Source organism: Coturnix japonica, unplaced genomic scaffold (genome assembly GCF_054131305.1).
Source record: "Coturnix japonica strain WE unplaced genomic scaffold, WE-NBRP24 Scf039, whole genome shotgun sequence".
NCBI classification, from domain to species: domain Eukaryota; kingdom Metazoa; phylum Chordata; class Aves; order Galliformes; family Phasianidae; genus Coturnix; species Coturnix japonica.
Window position 1 is genome coordinate 4,172,501 of NW_028188942.1, and position 3,835 is coordinate 4,176,335.

Genomic DNA, 3,835 nt, shown 5'->3' on the forward strand with positions numbered 1-3,835 from the left:
TCTTAAGGTAGCCAAATGCCTCGTCATCTAATTAGTGACGCGCATGAATGGATGAACGAGATTCCCACTGTCCCTACCTATCGTCCAGCGAAACCACAGCCAAGGGAACGGGCTTGGCGGAATCAGCGGGGAAAGAAGACCCTGTTGAGCTTGACTCTAGTCTGGCGCTGTGAAGAGACATGAGAGGTGTAGGATAAGTGGGAGGCCCCGCCCGCGCGTCGCGGCGGGTCACCCCCGCCGCGCCGCGCCGCGGCCCAGCCGCCGGTGAAATACCACTACTCTGATCTTTTTTTCACTTACCCGGTGAGGCGGGGGGGCGAGCCCCGAGGGGCTCTCGCTTCTGGCGGCAAGCAGCCGGCGCTCCGCGCGCCGGGCGCGACCCGCTCCGGGGACAGTGTCAGGTGGGGAGTTTGACTGGGGCGGTACACCTGTCAAAGCGTAACGCAGGTGTCCTAAGGCGAGCTCAGGGAGGCCAGAAACCTCCCGTGGAGCAGAAGGGCAAAAGCTCGCTTGATCTTGATTTTCAGTACGAATACAGACCGTGAAAGCGGGGCCTCACGATCCTTCCGACTTTCCGGGATTGAAGCGGGAGGTGTCAGAAAAGTTACCACAGGGATAACTGGTTTGTGGCGGACAAGCGTTCATAGCGACTTCGCTTTTTGATCCTTCGATGTCGGCTCTTCCTATCATTGTGAAGCAGAATTCACCAAGCGTTGGATTGTTCACCCACTAATAACCCTGGCCCCTCCGTGTGCGGCGCGGCGCGGGGCCGGGCTGGGAGACCCGGCGCTCGCTGCGTTGCTTCCGTCCTCTGTTCCGGGGGTTCCGTGCGCCGTAGCCGGCGCGTGCAAAAGGGGGGGTGTTCGGCTGGTCGCGCGCGGGCGCGTGCCAGGCCCCCTTTCGCCCGGTTTTTCCCCATCCATCCATCCACCTTCCCGCTTCCTGGCGGCGCGGGGTAGACCTGGGCGACCATCCACCCGCTCGATCGGCGGGTGCAGTTTCCCGTCCGTGCCGCGGGTACACGTGTCGGCCGTAGCGGGGTTGACCTGTCGGCCGGTGCCGTTTCCCGTCCGTACCGCGGGTAGACGTGTCGGCCGTAGCCGCGCGTCACGCAGCTGTGTAAAGCGGTAAGGGCATGACGAACGGCCAGCCGCCCCCCGACCCGACCCGACCCAGGGCAGGAGCTGATGTGGGGCTGATGTTGGTCAGATCTATAGGGCAGGAGCTGCAGTGGGGCTGATTTGGGACATATCTATGGTCCAAAATCTGCTGTTGGACTGATGTGGGTCAGATCTATGAGTTTGGAGCTGCTGTGGGGCACATGTGGGTCAGATCTATGGGCCAGGAGCTGCTGCGGGGCTGATTTGGGTCAGATCTATGGGTCAGCAGCTGCTGTGGGTCTGATGTGGGTCAGATCTATGGGGCAGGAGCTGCTGTGGGGCTGATGTGGGTCAGATCTATGGGGCAGGAGATGCTGTGGGTCAGATCTATGGGGCAGGAGCTGCTGTGGGGAACATGTGGGTCAGGTCTATGGGGCAGGAGCTGCTGTGGGGCAGATGTGGGTCAGATCTATGGGTCAGCAGCTGCTGTGGGTCTGATGTGGGTCAGATCTATGGGGAAGAGCTGATGTTGGTCTGATCAATGGGGCAGGAGCAGCTGTGGGTCTGATGTGGGTCAGATCTATGGGGCAGGAGCTGCTGTGGGGCTGATGTGGGTCCGATCTATGGTGCAGGAGCTGCTGTGGGGCAGATGTGGGTCAGATCTATGGGGCAGGAGATGCTGTGAGTCAGATGTATGAGGCAGGAGCTGCTGTGGGGCAGATGGGGGTCAGATCTATGGGGCAGGAGATGCTGTGGAGCAGATGTGGGTCAGATCTATGGGGCAGGAGCTGCTGTGGGGCTGATGTGGGTCAGATCTATAGGGCAAGAGCTGCAGGGGGCTGATGTGGGTCAGATCTATGGGCAGGATCTCCTGTGGGTTGATGTGGGTCAAATCAATGGGGCAGAGCTTCTCTGGGGCACATGTGGGTCTGATCTATGGAGCAGGAGCTGCTGTGGGACAGATTTGAATCAGATCTATAGGGCAGGAGCTGCTGTGGGTCAGATCTATGGAGCAGGAGCTGATGTGGGGCTGATGTTGGTCAGATCTATAGGGCAGGAGCTGCAGTGGGGCTGATGTGGGTCAGATCTATGGGGCAGGATCTCCTGTGGGGCTGATGTGGGTCAAATCCATGGGGCAGAGCTGCTCTGGGGCACATGCGGGTCAGATCTATGGAGCAGGAGCTGCTGTGGGGCAGATTTGAATCAGATCTATAGGGCAGGAGCTGCTGTGGGTCAGATCTATGGGCAGGAGCTGCTGTGGGCCACATGTGAGTTAGATCCATGGGGCAGGAGATGGTGTGGGGCAGATTTGGGTCAGATGTATGGGTCAGGAGCTGCTGTGTGGCTGATGAGGGTCAGATCTATGGGGCATGGGCTGCTGTGGGTCAGATCTACGGGACTGTAGCTGCAGTGGAGCACATGTGGGTCAGATCTATGGGGTAGAAGCTGCTGTGGGGCTGATGGGGGTCATATCTATAAGGCAGGAGCTGCTGTGGGGCTGACGTGGGTCAGATCTATGAGGCAGGAGCTGCTGTGGGGCAGATTTGGGTCAGATCTATGGGGCAGGAGCTGCTGTGGGGCTGATGTGGGTCAGATCTATGGGGCAGGAGCTGCTGTGGTTAAGATCTATTTGGCAGGATCTACTGTGGGGCAGATTTGGGTCAGATCTATGGGGCAGAAGCAGCAGTGGGGTAGATGTGGTCAGATCTATGGGTCAGGAGCTGCAGTGGAGATGATGTAGGTCAGATCTATGGGGCAGGAGCTGCTGTGGGGCTGCTGTGGGTCAGATCAATGGGGCTGAAGCTGCTGTGGGTCATATCTATTGGGCAGCAGCTGCTTTACATATGATGTGTGTCAGATCTATGGGGCAGGAGCTGCTGTGGGGCTGATATGGGTTAGATCTATGGGGCAGGAGCTGCAGTGGGGCTGATGTGGGTCAAATCAATGGGGCAGAGCTGCTCTTGGTTACATGTGGGTCAGATCTATGGAGCAGGAGCTGCTGTGGGACAGATTTGAATCAGATCTATAGGGCAGGAGCTGCTGTGGGTCAGATCTATGGAGCAGGAGCTGCTGTGGGGCACATGTGAGTTAGATCTATGGGGCAGGAGATGGTGTGGGGTAGATTTGGGTCAGATGTATGGGTCAGGAGCTACTGTGTGGCTGATGTTGGTCAGATCTATGGGGCATGGGCTGCTGTGGGTCAGATCTACGGGACTGGAGCTGCAGTGGAGCACATGTGGGTCAGATCTATGGGGTAGAAGCTGCTGAGGGGCTGATGGGGGTCATATCTATAAGGCAGGAGCTGCTGTGTGGCTGATGTGGGTCAGATCTATGGGGCAGGAGCTGCTGTGGGGCTGATGTGGGTGAGATCCTTGGGGCTGAAGCTGCTGTGGGTCATATCTATTGGGCAGCAGCTGCTTTACATATGATGTGTGTCAAAATCTATGGGGCAGGAGCTGCTGTGGGGCTGATGGGGGTCAGATCTATGGGGCAGGAGCTACTGTGGGGCTGATGTTGGTCTGATCTATGGGTCAGGAGATGCTGTGCGACAGATGTTGGTCTGATCTATGGGGCAGGTGCAGCTGTGCGAAATATGTGGGTCAGATCTATGGGGCAGGATCTGCTGTGCGACATATGTGGGTCAGATCTATGGGGCAGGAGCTGTTGTGGGGCTGATGGGGGTCAGATCTATGGGGCAGGATCTGCTGTGGGGTGATGTGGGAAAGATCTATGGG